A 15,018-nucleotide genomic window follows, 5' to 3' on the forward strand; every position below is an offset into this window, starting at 1 on the left:
TATAATGAATGACGGACCTGCTGGACACTGTCTGTCAGCAGAATGCGTTTATAGAATAAAAAAAAAAAACACCACACGAGTGTTTAACTTTTTCAGGCAGACAATATACTGGTGGTCACTGGTCAGTCACACTGGCAGCAAAAGTGTGCACTGTTATGTACTCCTGCTATAACTGCTCCCCAGTCTCCCCCACAATTAAGCTGTGTGAGCAGTGAGCACTCAGCACAGTCAGATATACATAGATGATATTATCAATCATGCAGCACACTGAGGCTGAGCACAGATATGGTATGTGACTGTGTATCATTTTTTTTCAGGCAGAGAACGGATTTTAAATAATAAATAAAACTGGTGGTCACTAGTATAACTATCAGCAAAACTCTGCACTCTCTGAGTACTCCAGTCCTAATGCTCCCCAAAATTACTAAAATTAAATTACTAGTAAATCAAGTGTCTCACTCTCTATCTAAACGGAGAGGACGCCAGCCACGTCCTCTCCCTATCAATCTCAATGGACGTGTGAAAATGGCGGCGACGCGCGGCTCCTTATATAGAATCCGAGTCTCGCGATAGAATAAGAGCCTCGCGAGAATCCGACAGCGGGATGATGACGTTCGGGCGCGCTCGGGTTAACCGAGCAAGGCGGGAAGATCCGAGTCTGCCTCGGACTCGTGTAAAAAGGCTGAAGTTCGGGGGGGGTTCGGATTCCGAGGAACCGAACCCGCTCATCTCTAAAGAATACTCACATACATGGACAGATACTTGCATTAGCATAGTGTAGTAAATCTAGCTGTTGCAGACGTATGCATACTGTATTTGGCACTTTGCGTTTGACTCAGAATCAAGCTCTTAGTTAAGGATTAGTAGTTTAGTGTGTGATGGCAAAATCTTTTAAACCTGCAAAATAGCACTGACAGGTCCTTAGAGGGGGTGAAGCTTGGGCAACAGCAATCATTGTCACAAGTGGCATAATCCTCTCTATGGTAAATAAAATGGACATGTTGGTAAAAGTAGGTTTAATGACCAGGCTCAGCAGGGATGTTTCTGGCTGACATAAGTGTACTCCCCAAATTCTCACAACCATCCGTACTGGTCCCATGATACCAGGGCATTCATATATAAATAATACCAAATAATAATAATAATAATAATAATAATAATAATAATTAATATCTTGATTTTTGCTTCTTATTATTTATTTTTACCATGTTGTTGTTGTTTTTTTCTTACAGCATACTTCCGCCCACAGAGTGCTATTCTTGTAATGTGTAACTCCACTGATTGCACACCCAGCCAGCAGATGGTTGCCTTGAATGGTTCCTCTGCGGGAAGGATGTACTTCACGTGGATCTTTCCGTACAGGGGCCCTCATTCCGAGTTGTTCGCTCGCAAGGCGATTTTAGCAGTATTGCACACGCTAAGCCACCGCCTACTGGGAGTGAATCTTAGCATCTTAAAATTGCGAACGATGTATTCGCAATATTGCGATTACACACCTCGTAGCAGTTTCAGAGTAGCTTCAGACTTACTCGGCATCTGCGATCAGTTCAGTGCTTGTCGTTCCTGGTTTGACGTCACAAACACACCCAGCGTTCGCCCAGACACTCCTCCGTTTCTCCAGCCACTCCCGCGTTTTTCCCGGAAACGGTAGCGTTTTTATCCACACGCCCATAAAACGCCGTGTTTCCGCCCAGTAACACCCATTTCCTGTCAATCACACTACGATCGCCGGAGCGAAGAAAAAGCCGTGAGTAAAAATCCTATCTTCATAGCAAATTTACTTGGCGCAGTCGCAGTGCGGACATTGCGCATGCGCACTAAGCGGAAAATCGCTGCGATGCGATTAAATTTACCGAGCGAACAACTCGGAATGAGGGCCAGGGTATATCATACTACTACACAAGTGTCAGTTTTCCCATACATGCTCCCATACGTCCTTCTATGCCTCACCTCCCACAGTGTAGCATTCGTAGTGCCCCCAACATGGCTGCCTCATCTAGTATGCTCATGGATAGTCTGAAAAATACATGGACCTTACTGATTTATTGGGATCCTACTCTGAGCATCAGGATGCTGCAATCACCCAATTTTGTGTTATGTCTTCTAGGGGTAAACTATTCCACTCATGGTAATCCTATACAGTGCACCAAGATGGCTTCCTCCCCCGGTACCTTGTGAAGGTAGGATTTACAACCCATGGAAGAAATTACCCAAAATGCAGACATCAACCCTGCCCTATACTTATTTTGTGCTCTACATTTTCTTTTTTTTAATGTCTGTGTGACTTATTTATTGCTGTATAACTTAAATATTGTGTATCATGGCCCAAATGTATTAAGCATTAGCAAGTGATAGAGTGAAGACAGATAAAGAGTGATAAATGTCCAGCTAATCAGCTTCCTAACTGCCATGTAACAGGCTGTGGGGTCGATTTACTAAGCCTTAGATGGAGATAAAGTGCATGAAAATAAGTACCAGCCAACAAGCTCCTGTCATTTTTTCAAACCCACCCTGTAACATGGTAGTTAGGAGCTGATTGGCTGGTACTTTATCTCTATACACTTTATCTCCAGCCAAGTCTTAGTAAATAGACCCCTGTGCTGGTTGGCTGGTCATTTATCACGCTTTATCTGACTCAACTTTGGGGGTCCTTCTGACCCGATCGCATGCTGCAGTTCTTCGCAGCAGTGCGATCGGGTCAGTACTGCGCATGCGCCAGTGCCGCAGTGTGCGAGCGCATGCCAGACGGCCGAAGGCCATCGTTGCCTAGCAATCGCATCTGACTGATTGAGAGGCAGAGGCGGTCGCTGGGTGGGAGGGGGCTAGATGGCGGCGTTAAGCCGCTGTTTAGGGGGCGCAGTCTGGCCAACGCAGGCGTAGCCGGACTGTTGGGGGGGGGGGGGCGGGATGCGGAGGCTGTGAGACATCACAAGCAGCCGCTGTGACCCGGGCAGTGAAGAGGTTCTCCCGGCCAGCTGCAGGAGCTGCACTGGCCGGGAGTTACTCCTCAAATGCAAAAGCATCACTGCTGTGCGATGCTTTTGCAATTCTGCTGGGGGAGGGGGTCTGAGTGCCTGATCGTAGCTGTGCTAAATTTAGCACAGCTACGATCAACTTGGAATGACCCCCTTTATCACTTGGTAAGGCAAAGTACATTTTCACATATGTGCAATGATTTTGATTTCTGTACAGCGCCTTGAGTCCTGTTGGAGAAAGAGAATATATATATATATATATATATATATATATATATAAAATGATGATGATGATGATTATTATTATATAACTGTAATACATACTATAATCTCTGTAAATTATTACCACAGTGTTTACATTATTGTGGTACATATCAATGTTGACCTTAGACATTCATAAAGGCTCTATCTAACCAGCATCATAAGATAGCTGTTGCCGTCTATGTGGGTGATTCAGACATGATCGCTGGGAATTTTGCTGTCCTGCGTTCAGATAGTCGCTGCCTCCAGGGGGAGTGTATATTTGCCGTGCAAGCGTGCGATCATAAGTGTACGTCGAGCTGCTAAAATCCACTATGTGCAGTCTCTGCGCAGCATAGAACTTACTCCTACAGTGCAATGAGAACAGGCTGATCAGGGCCGCAGCTGACGTCAGACACTCTCCCTGAAAATGCTTGGGCACGCCTGCATTTTTCCAGACACACCCAATAAACGGTCAGTTACCACCAACAAACGGCTTCCTCCTGTCAATCACCTTGCGAACGCCCATGTGATCGGATTTTTCGCACAATCCCGTCGCTGACCAGCGATGCCCTTTGTTGCTGTCTGATGTGCATGCACATTGTGGTGCATGCGCAGTTAGTACCTGATCGCCCGCTGGGCGAAACACACAGCAGTGATCAGGTCTGAATCACTCCCTATATATGTACAGTACATAGGGGTCTATGTACTAAACCTACTGGAGAGATACAGTGAAGAGAAATAAAGTATCAACCAACCTGCTTCTAACTAGTGATGTGCACCGGAAATTTTTTGGGTTTTGTGTTTTGGTTTTGGATTCGGTTCCGCGGCCGTGTTTTGGATTCGGACGCGTTTTGGCAAAACCTCACCGAAATTTTTTTGTCGGATTCGGGTGTGTTTTGGATTCAGGTGTTTTTTTCAAAAAACCCTAAAAAACAGCTTAAATCATAGAATTCGGGGGTCATTTTGATCCTATAGTATTATTAACCTCAATAACCATAATTTACACTCATTTCCAGTCTATTCTGAACACCTATAAAGGAAAAACAGTGTAAACAGATAATAGCGCTCTCCAACCACCATGAAAATTAGAAGGAGACCTTTTACAAGTGGAAAGGTTCAATGATCAAAAATAAAAAATAATTTACCCTATTTATGGATAAATCAAATGCCAGGTGGGACAATACTAGGCATCCAGCTCAGTCCATTTAAAATAGACGACCATCCAACCTTGTACTTTTTCAAAATCCTTGGGAACACCTGAAAAGAAAGTATCTCTCTAGTCCCTATTGCAGGGGACAGATTGGGAGATACTTATAAAAAACACAAATATAGTGTATACGTCCTTAAAATGAAGACAGCATTTATTTTTTCAAGGTTCCACTTACAAGAAGACAAAATTAAAACAGCATAACATATACTCAGTGGGGTATATCACCAATCCAGATGGAAGGGGGAGAAACCTCAGACACCCGATGTTGAGGTGGAAATGGGTCCCGGTTCCAGATCCACGGCTCCCAATAAAGAGGTCCCCACAGCAAGGTTAGATATGCCCACGAGACAAACAGCAAACACGAGCCACGCTCTACGCGTTTCCATCCGTTGGTCGGTCGTCAGAAGCGTGGTTTGAAATGGCTCGAGTCCCCTTATTTAAACCCTAAGACAGAGCATCCTCAGCTGGAGTCTATTTCCGCTAATCAGCAAAAGACCCAGTGACGCCCTTCTGTTTTCGGACGTGCTACCGGAAGCGTAAGTCCTCTGCGGTCCATGTGCGTTCCTGTTAGGGTCTCCTGCCCTGTGCTGCCACGTCGTCATGGCAACCGGGAGACAAGTGCTAGCAGAGTAACCTGAGCGCAGCTGATACTCCGGTTCGGGTCTTTTGCTGTGCAGTGGTTACAGGCTCTGTGCACGGTAGGGGATCCGGTGCTGGTTTTTGTGCTCACAGTCTGTAAGGTCTGAGTGGGGCGTGGACAGCACCTGCTTTTATAAGGCCTCTTCTTAGGGTAAGCAGATGCTGCTGAATCTTTGTTGGTTAGTCAGTTCCTGAAAGTTAGCCAGTACTGTGTAGCTTTGTATTTGTTTGTTGCTTACTGCAAATAGGCCTGGGGATTTGGTATTACACTCTGCCAATCCAGACCTAGCAGTAAGACTGGAGTCAGTCGTTTAGCTTGCTGGGGTTCTGTTACTACTCTGTGAACTTAGCAAGTTTGCGGCTGTATTCTAAAACTTGCCTGTCTAATCCTGTCTCACTGTGCTAGGTGTCAGGGGTCAGTTTAGTGGCAGTAAGCTGAACCTGTGCACTGCAAGTGAGAATTAGGATTGTGGAGACTCTCCTTGTGTCTATCATTCCATCTCTGACCAAGGAGTTTACTGCTACACCCGTTGGTAACCCTTTAGGGTTTTGCTGTTGCCCTTAGCAACAGCATTTCGGGTTCTCTACGTATTAAAACACAACATCTTGCTTTTCTCATCTGAGCATTACTAATACAAGGGAGACACCCAGTTCTTTAGCCTCTGGGCTTCTCTGTTCACTTTGTGTGTATTTTGTTACCCTATCACCTTCTGTGTACGTTATGTCATATTCCCCAGTCTGTCTGTGAGTCCATTTGTTTTGCATAACAGTTCAAACACCCAGGGCCGTCTTAACAGCAGTGTGGGCCCCTGGGCACAACAATGCACTGGGGCCCCTACCTATCCGCCAGCGGTAGTGGTTGGGGGTGCAATCAGCGGCAGCTTTGATGTCCCGCGGGCGGTAGTGGATGTTCTATTTTCAGCTCAGCATGTAGGACCTGGAGCAGTAATTTCTGCTAATTACTTCTTACTGCACAGATGCAGTGGAGGGAACACTAAACTGTATAAGGGGCATTGGGCTGAATGAAGGGGCCCTGGTACATAACTTCCAGGGTGGCAGGGGGAGTTTAATATGCAGGGGAGGGGTGGATAGTGGAGTGGGTTTAATATTCACCATTTTCCGGTGGGAGGGCAGCTTGCTTGACTGCAGATATCTCCAGTTCATGGAGATAGATTTCTTAGCTTTGAATGGGATAAAAACACTAAAGAGTCTCATCTTTCAGGAGGTATTGAGGACTTGGGGATCAGAGCTCAGGAGCCAGAGCAATCCACCAACGAAAATATAAAACTGTATACCAGGTATGTGGAGCTGGAGTAGGGACCAGCTGCCGGAAGGCTGATATCTCTGGTTCTGGGCATAGTAGAGACAAGCTGCCAGTATTCACCAAAAGGGGAGCGTCCCAGCTTTTGGAGTATACCTTCAGAAAAACTAAAAGCCAAACAGAATCCGAGATATTGGGCTGGGAAAAGCAATTAACAGGCTTGGATGGGGACCACTGCTTTGAAGTCATATATCTCTGGTTCTCCTGGCCCGATTTTCAAAAATCTGGTACCCCTGGAAAGAGGGGACCCTCAGCTATCAGCCTAGGGCCCTTATACTCCTGGGGCCCTTGGGCAAGTGCCCACTGAGCCCATACGAAAAGACGGCCCTGCAAACACCAGTACATTCCTGCAGGCACTGGTGTGCATAACATATTCTGCAGCCTAATACTCCTGTTGAAATTGTGTGGGAATATGGAGCATACCCCTCAAAATACGTTGCAACAGGTGGTCGATCAGGTGCAGGTCCTGACTCGACAATTTAATGATTTGTCCATTAAAATGCACACCTCCCAGGCTGCTGGCGGAGCTCCCGCAGCAGCAGCACCTGCAGGGGTTAAGGAGCCGAAAGTAAATCTCCCGGATCGTTTTTCTGGAGATCGCTCGCAGTTCTTTTGTTTCAAGGAGAGCTGCAAGCTATACTTCCGGCTTAGGCCTCAGTCTTCTGGGTCGGAGATTCAGCGGGTGGGCATAGTGATTTCCTTGCTACAAGGAGACCCACAGGTCTGGGCATATGGGTTGCAGCCTGACTGTCCGTCGCTTAAAAGTGTTGATGCTTTTTTTACGGCACTGGGCATGTTGTATGATGACCCTGACAAGACGGCCTCAGCCGAGGCTCAGATTTCAATCCTTAAGCAAGGGCGAAGGCCAGTTGAGGTTTACTGTACGGAGTTTCGGAGGTTGGCCCATGATACCCAGTGGAATGACCCAGCCCTGAGACACCAGTACCGAAGAGGTCTTTCTAACCAGATAAAGGACCAACTGGTACAATATCCCTTGCCTGATAGCTTGGATCAGCTCATGCAGTTATCCATCCGGGTGGATAGACGGCTGAGAGAGCGTAGGCTTGAAAGGGAGACTGAGATTTCCTTCCTTCCCAAGGGAACTTCAGACTCTGAGGAATTTTCCGAGGAGCCTATGCAGATTGGGGCTACCCGCCTCTCCTCGCGTGAGAAGACGCGGAGGAGACAGCAGGGGTTGTGTTTGTACTGTGGGAATAAAGGTCATGTGGTAGTATCATGCCCAGAAAAGCCGGAAAACTTCAGGGCCTGAGGGTGATGGGAAATATCCTGTCAGGCCAGAAGTCAGAATTTCCCAAGAAGACTTTTATCATTCCGGTGACCTTGAAGATCCTCGGTCAAACTGTCAAGACTGAGGCCTTTGTGGACAGTGGGGCCGACGGGGTTTTTATGGACTGCCAATTCGCCCTGAAACACTCTGTTCCCTTAGTACCCTTGGCATCGGAAATTGAGATTTGTGGGTTAAACGGGGAACCATTATCCCAAGGTAAAATTACCTCTTGCACTAGCCAGATTTCTTTGTTTATTGGAGCCACACACTCTGAAAAATTGTCCTTTTATGTGACTGTCTGTACTTTTGCCCCATTGGTGTTGGGGTTACCCTGGTTAAGGGCCCACAATCCTCAATTTGACTGGGTCTCTGGGGAGATTCTTAGTTGGGGTACTGATTGTTTCAGGAGTTGCTTGAGCCTTCCAGTCAGGCTCTCGCAGCTAAGTTTGCCAGGATTGCCAGGGTGTTATGCAGATTTTGCGGACGTTTTCTCCAAAAAAGTTGCAGAGGTACTACCTCCCCATCGCGCCTATGACTGTGCCATTGATTTGTTGCCAAATGCTAAGCTTCCCAAGAGCAGGTTGTACTCCCTGTCACGTCCTGAGACTCAGGCTATGGCAGAGTACATTCAGGAGAACTTGGCTAAGGGATTTATCAGACCTTCACAGTCTCCAGTTGGGTCGGGGTTCTTCTTCGTGGGTAAAAAGGACGGTTCGTTGCGACCCTGCATCGACTTCAGAGAATTGAACCGTATCACGATTAAAAACTCATACCCACTGCCTCTCATTTCGGTCTTGTTTGACCAGCTTCGTACTGCCACCATTTTTTCTAAGATTGACCTACGCGGTGCGTACAATCTAATCCGAATAAGAGAGGGGGATGAATGGAAGACTGCCTTTAATACCCACTCAGGGCATTATGAATATTTGGTGATGCCTTTTGGGCTCTGTAATGCCCCGGCAGTCTTCCAGGATTTCATGAATTATGTGCTCAGGGAATATTTGGATAGATTCTTAGTTGTATACTTAGATGATATCCTAATCTTCTCCCATTCCCTGGAGGAACATCGGAAGCATGTACGCTTAGTCCTCCAGAAACTCAGAGACCACCGGCTTGGGGCGAAGCTGGAGAAGTGCGAATTTTAAGTTCAGCAAATCGCATTTCTAGGATATATTATCTCCCCAGAAGGTTTCCAAATGGAGGGTTCCAAGGTACAGGCAGTCCTGGATTGGGTGCAGCCCACTAGTTTGAAGGCGCTTCAGCGTTTCCTGGGCTTTGCGAATTTTTATAGACGATTTATCGCTGGATTTTCGTCTATAGTGGCGCCCTTGGTGGCACTCACTAAGAAAGGGGCGGATGTTGCTCACTGGTCTTGTGAGGCTAAAGCGACTTTTGCCCGTCTCAAAAGGGCATTTGTTTCGGCCAAGGTGCTGCGACACCCAGATCCAGAGCGTCCTTTTGTGGTGGAGGTGGATGCCTCTGAGATGGGTATTGGGGCAGTGCTTTCTCAGATGGGAGTGTCTGATAATCGCCTTCATCCCTGTGCTTACTTTTCCCGTAAATTTTCGCCTGCCGAGATGAATTATGACGTGGGTAACCGGGAATTGTTGGCTATTAAGGATGCACTCGAGGAGTGGAGACACTGGCTTGAGGGGGCTAAGTTTGTGGTCTCAATTCTCACTGACCATAAGAATCTGGCATATTTAGAGTCAGCGAAGCGTCTCAATGCCAGGCAGGCACGATGGGCTTTGTTTTTTGCTCGCTTTAATTTTTTGATAACATATCGCCCTGGGTCAAAAAACATCAAGGCTGATGCGCTCTCGCTGAGTTTTGCTCCAATCCAGGAGACCACCGAGGAGCCGTTGCCCATTGTTTCCCCATCATGTATTAAAGTGGGCATTACCCAGGACCTCTTATCATTAGTCCTTAGAGCACAGGAGCAGGCTCCTCCAGACCTTCCGGTAGGTCTTTTGTTTGTGCCTCCTAGGTTAAGACAGCGAGTGTTCCTGGAATTCCATGCAGAGAAGTCGGCAGGTCACCCGGGTATTGCCAGAACTCGGGAGTTGCTATCTAGGGCGGTGTGGTGGCCCTCGGTGGCTAAGGATGTGGATCAGTGGGTTCGGGCATGTGACATCTGTGCCCGAAATAAGACTCCTAGAGGGGTTCCTGTTGGCCCATTACATCCACTCTCTATCCCATCTAAGCCATGGACCCACATTTCAATGGATTTTGTGGTGGACTTGCCCAAATCCTCGGGGATGACAGCCATCTGGGTTGTCGTTGACAGGTTTTCGAAGATGGCGCACTTCGTTCCACTGGTTGGGCTGCCATCGGCCAGACGCCTGTCTGAATTATTTATGCTGCATGTTGTGCGTCTCCACGGGTTGCCACTTGATGTGGTCTCTGACCGCGGATCCCAGTTTGTGGCCAAATTCTGGAGGGCATTTTGTTCCGATCTCCAGATTTCTGTCAGCTTGTCGTCAGGCTACCATCCGCAGTCTAATGGGCAGACTGAAAGGGTGAACCAGTCCTTGGAGCAGTTCCTCAGGTGTTATGTCTCCAAGTGTCAGACTGACTGGGTTGCTCATCTGTCCATGGCGGAGTTTGCCTATAACAACGCGGCTCACTCTGCTACAGGGATCTCTCCCTTCCTTTGTGTGTATGGACATCATCCTAAGGCCAATTCTTTTGACCCCCTGGACTCCACGCCTGGTGGTTCCTCTGTGGTTTCGGTCCTTAGAGGTATTTGGCGGAAAGTGAAGAAAGCCCTTGTGTCTGTGTCATTAGTGACCAAAAGGGTTTTTGATAAGCGGAAAAGACCCTGCAGCTTCAAATTAGGAGACTTCGTCTGGTTGTCTACCAAGAATTTGAAGTTGAGACAGCCATCTCATAAGTTAGGCCCCCGGTTCATCGGCCCTTATAAGATCACCAGGGTTATCAATCCGGTGGCATTTCAGTTAGATCTGCCCCGTTCTTTGGGTATCAATAAAACATTTCATTTTTCCCTTTTAAAACGGGCGATTAGTAATCCTTCTTCCAGTGGAAGACCTTCCCCTCTTCTGATACGTGGCCAGAGGGAGTTTGTTGTTGAAAGGATTCTTGACTCCAAGGTGGTTCGGGGTCGGCTGTCATTTTTGGTGCACTGGAAGGGGTATGGCCCGGAGGAGCGGTCGTGGGTGCGCAGTTGTGATCTTCATGCCCCCAGACTGATACGCTCTTTCTTCTCGCAGTTCCCCGATAAACCCGGTGGTAGGGGTTCTTAGACCCCTCGTCAGAGGGGGGGTACTGTTAGGGTCTCCTGCCCTGTGCTGCCACGTCGTCATGGCAACCGGGAGACAAGTGCTAGCAGAGTAACTGGAGACACCCAGTTCTTTAGCCTCTGGGCTTCTCTGTTCACTTTGTGTGTATTTTGTTACCCTATCACCTTCTGTGTACGTTATGTCATATTCCCCAGTCTGTCTGTGAGTCCATTTGTTTTGCATAACAGTTCAAACACCAGTACATTCCTGCAGGCACTGGTGTGCATAACAGTTCCACCTATGCCGGAAGTCTCCTCACTTGTGCGTTCCACCCGGTAATCTTCCGCACGGTTCTTTTAGCAAAGTGTTAGGCAATATCCGTAGCAGAAAAATGTTCACAAACCATAAGGCTCAGTCCAAATACATAAATAAAAAACAAAGGTAAAAAAAGGGAGTATAAATAATCAGTGATAAATTAGTATACATATAAAAAAAGTTAAGATGAGAGAATAATTAAGGTAAAAAACACTTAAGTTCAAATTCACCGTTTAGGCCCCTCGGTACAAGGGTCCCCAAACGGTGAATCCACCTCATCTCTGCCTGTGCCAGTCTTTTTTCTATATCTCTGGTTCTCCAGACTGGAAGGATCAATTGAATTGCACAAAAAGATTTTAAAAAGCATTCCTTAGTGTTATGGACTTTTTTAAAATGCGAAGAAACTGTATGGGTTTCGAGGCCTTTATGTATATTGTAGATGTGTTCAGCCCATCTCACCCTGGCACATCTACCAGTTCTCCCCACATAGAACAAACCACATGCACACTCCAGGATGTAAACAACATTTCTGGAGTGGCATGTGATGAATTCCCTTATTGGGTATACCTGGCCGTTGACTTTAAATTCAGTTATCTTGCGTGAACAAGATTTTACAGTTTTACACATCAGGCAATCACCGCATCGGTGAAAGCCCTTCGTCCTTATGCTTTGTCTGGATTCACTTTCTATACTGCTCCTAACCAGTTGATCCTTTAGAGATGGCGCCTTTCTATATACAAAAACAGGTTTCTCGGGCAACAATGGTCCGAGAATTCCATCTTGTTTAAGAATGTTCCAATTAGATCGAAACACTCGCTCTATTCCTTTATGGGACTGATTAAATTGGCTAATGAAGGCCCACTGGAATTTTTCATTATTAGACTCCTTTGATTTACTTTTAGCTTCCAATAGAGTATTTCGCTCTATATTTGATACTTTAGATCTTGCTCTCTCCAAGAGGCTGGTGGAATAACCTTTCTTGGTAAAGCGATTTGAGATCTCATCAAGCTGCTGATCACAGATTTGTATATCCGTGCAATTCCTCTTAATTCTTGCGAACTGGCTGAAGGGAATCCCATCCAGCCAGTTCGCATGATGCTCACTTGTTCTATCTATAAAGCCATTTGAGTCTGTGATCTTCCTGTATGTTTTGGTGTTAACCTTCCCATTGGCAATATAGATACTCAGATCCAAAAAAGAAACCTCCACATCACTGGTGGTGAATGTGAATTTGATTGACATATCGTTGATGTTAAGCTCATCACAGAAAAACTGGAGGGAAGCTTCATCCCCCCCTCCACACAAAAAATACGTCATCTATATAACGCTGCCATGACACCAGGCCCGCCCCCAACTCGCCACCGGGCCAGATGCGTGTTTCTTCCCAGTAGGCCATAAACAAATTTGCATAGCTGGGGGCGAACCTGGTGCCCATGGCAGTGCCGACGTGCTGCAAATAAAACGTGCCATCAAAATAAAAATAGTTATTCACCAAAATAAATCTGATACTGTCAAGGATAAACTCTTTCAAAGTTTCACTCATAGAGCTGGAATTCAGAAAATAGGAGACTGCAGTGAGACCTTGCTGTAGATCTATTATTGTGTACAGTGTACACACATCCGCCGTACACAAAACATAATTTTCCTCCCATTCATAAGAAGTTAGTCTTCTCAACATATCACCAGTATCTTTTAAAAAAGCTCTAGTAGACTGGACCAATGGTTGGAGGTGATGGTCCACCATCGCCGACAGATTACTTGTTAGGCTGTTACACCCAGAGACAATTGGTCTGCCTGGCCCATCTAGGAGTGGCACTGCAGTGTCAGACAGGATGGCCGATTTAAAAAATAGTCCCCAAACAGCACATGATGCAAAGAAAAAAAGAGGCGCACCAAGGTGGCTGTGTGACTAAGCTAAGCGACACAAGTGGCCCACACAAACACCTGGCCCATCTAGGAGTGGCACTGCAGTGTCAGGCAGGATGGCACTTCCAAAAAATTGTCCCCAAACAGCACATGATGCAAAGAAAAAAAGAGGCGCACCAAGGTGGCTGTGTGACTAAGCTAAGCGACACAAGTGTCCGACACAAACACCTGGCCCATCTAGGAGTGGCACTGCAGTGTCAATCAAGACAGGATGGCACTTCCAAAATATTGTCCCCAAACAGCACATGATGCAAAGAAAAAAAGAGGCGCACCAAGGTGGCTGTGTGACTAAGCTAAGCGACACAAGTGGCCAACACAAACACCTGGCCCATCTAGGAGTGGCACTGCAGTGTCAATCAAGACAGGATGGCACTTCCTAAAAATTGTCCCCAAACAGCACATGAAGCAAAGAAAAAAAGAGGCGCACCAAGGTGGCTGTGGGACTAAGCTAAGCGACACAAGTGTCCGACACAAACACCTGGCCCATCTAGAAGTGGCACTGCAGTGTCAATCAAGACAGGATGGCACTTCCAAAAAATTGTCCCCAAACAGCACATGATGCAATGAAAAAAAGAGGCGCACCAAGGTGGCTGTGTGACTAAGCTAAGCGACACAAATGGCCAACACAAACACCTGGCCCATCTAGGAGTGGCACTGCAGTGTCAGGCAGGATGGCCGATTTAAAAAATAGTCCCCAAACAGCACATGATGCAAAGAAAAAAAGAGGCGCACCAAGGTGGCTGTTTGACTAAGCTAAGCGACACAAGTGGCCGACACAAACACCTGGCCCATCTAGGAGTGGCACTGCAGTGTCAATCAAGACAGGATGGCACTTCCAAAAAATTGTCCCCAAACAGCACATGATGCAAAGAAAAAAAGAGGCGCACCAAGGTGGCTGTGTGACTAAGCTAAGCGACACAAGTGGCCGACACAAACACCTGGCCCATCTAGGAGTGGCACTGCAGTGTCAGGCAGGATGGCACTTCCAAAAAATTGTCCCCAAACAGCACATGATGCAAAGAAAAAAAGAGGCGCACCAAGGTGGCTGTGTGACTAAGCTAAGCGACACAAGTGTCCGACACAAACACCTGGCCCATCTAGGAGTGGCACTGCAGTGTCAATCAAGACAGGATGGCACTTCCAAAAAATTGTCCCCAAACAGCACATGATGCAAAGAAAAAAAGAGGCGCACCAAGGTGGCTGTGTGACTAAGCTAAGCGACACAAGTGGCCGACACAAACACCTGACCCATCTAGGAGTGGCACTGCAGTGTCAATTAAGACAGGATGGCACTTCCAAAAAATTGTCCCCAAGCAGCACATGATGCAAAGAAAATAAGAGGCGCACCAAGGTGGCTGTGTGACTAAACTAAGCGACACAAGTGTCCGACACAAACACCTGGCCCATCTAGGAGTGGCACTGCAGTGTCAATCAAGACAGGATGGCACTTCCAAAAAATTGTCCCCAAGCAGCACATGATGCAAAGAAAAAAAGAGGCGCACCAAGGTGGCTGTGTGACTAAGCTAAGCGACACAAGTGGCCGACACAAACACCTGGCCCATCTAGGAGTGGCACTGCAGTGTCAGGCAGGATGGCACTTCCAAAAAATTGTCCCCAAACAGCACATGATGCAAAGAAAAAAAGAGGCGCACCAAGGTGGCTGTGTGACTAAGCTAAGCGACACAAGTGGCCAACACAAACACCTGGCCCATCTAGGAGTGGCACTGCAGTGTCAGACAGGATGGCCGATTTAAAAAATAGTCCCCAAACAGCACATGATGCAAAGAAAAAAAGAGGCGCACCAAGGTGGCTGTTTGACTAAGCTAAGCGACACAAGTGTCCGACACAAACACCTTGCCCAT

Source organism: Pseudophryne corroboree, chromosome 2, assembly GCF_028390025.1.
Source record: "Pseudophryne corroboree isolate aPseCor3 chromosome 2, aPseCor3.hap2, whole genome shotgun sequence".
Classification (NCBI taxonomy): domain Eukaryota; kingdom Metazoa; phylum Chordata; class Amphibia; order Anura; family Myobatrachidae; genus Pseudophryne; species Pseudophryne corroboree.